The following is a 1,216-nucleotide window of genomic DNA, read 5'->3' as shown; positions in this document are numbered from 1 at the left end:
TTTTTCAGACGCATTCTGTAACAAATAACTACAGCTAAATGTAACAATTCGTAGCAATTTTTGACTTTTTCATTAGTAACTAAATTGTAGCAATTTGTGACAATTAGCTATGACGGAGAATTTGGCTACGACCAAATAGTCATTAACTTCTTTTGTCACAAATTTGTAACAAAAAAGTTTTTGCTACAAAAAAACACATTATACCTACAAATATTTCCATAGCAATACAGAACATTTTTTCTAGTGGAAATCAAAAGCTCAAGAAGATTTCACCTGTTAACATGCTTGATGGCGAAGAGATGGAAATGAACAACTCAAAAATATATTTTTTTAGTATCAATTTAGTGATATTGAGATGGATTTGTATCTAAAATTTATCAACAACAACAATCTCAATACTAACAATAGCTGAGAGACGGCTTCGAAGACAATGATGAACATGTTGAACGAAAAAGCGAAGAGGTGTTAGTCTTTGTCTAATTGTGCAAATATTATATCTCTTATTTCTCCTGTTTTAAACCTATAATTATTTTATCCATTTTATAAGGTTTGTTGTCTTGGCGAGATTGATGTGGTTTTTTTTATAGCTTGGCTATAGTTTTTGTTTATAGCTTGGCTACACCACCAAACAAATAAACCACCAAAAAACTATAGCCAAACTATGAAAAAAAAACACATCAATCTCGCGAAGACAACAAACCTTATAAAATGGATAAAATAATTATAGGTTTGAAACAGGAGAAATAAGATATATAATATTTGCACAATTAGACAGAGACAAACACCTCTTCGCTTTTCATTCAACATGTTCATCATTGTCTTCAAAGCCGTCTCTCAGCTGTCGTTAGTATTAAGATTGTTGTTGTTGATATATTTTTGATACAAATCAATCTCAATATCACTAAATTTATACTAACAAAATATATTTTTGAGTTGTTGATTTCCATCTCTTTGCCAACAAGCATGTTAACAGGTGAAATCTTCTTGAGCTTTTGTTTTCATGAATGATATTGATACTTTTTTAGGGTTTTAGCATGGTGAATCGATGGTATTGTTGTTGCTTTTTGTTAATCTTCTGCTAATTTAAGAATCGCTAGTCTCGACATATATAACATGTGGCTGGATGATTTTTTCAAGTTCAGCCTGTTACAGTATAAATGACTGTTCTTGGTGTGTTTTGAGTTTGTTATAGTATCTAAGGTTGTCTTGTATTCTA

Source organism: Camelina sativa, chromosome 12, assembly GCF_000633955.1.
Source record: "Camelina sativa cultivar DH55 chromosome 12, Cs, whole genome shotgun sequence".
Classification (NCBI taxonomy): Eukaryota; Viridiplantae; Streptophyta; class Magnoliopsida; order Brassicales; family Brassicaceae; genus Camelina; species Camelina sativa.
The sequence above is the reverse complement of the archived record's forward strand: the minus strand, read 5'-3'. Positions refer to the sequence as shown.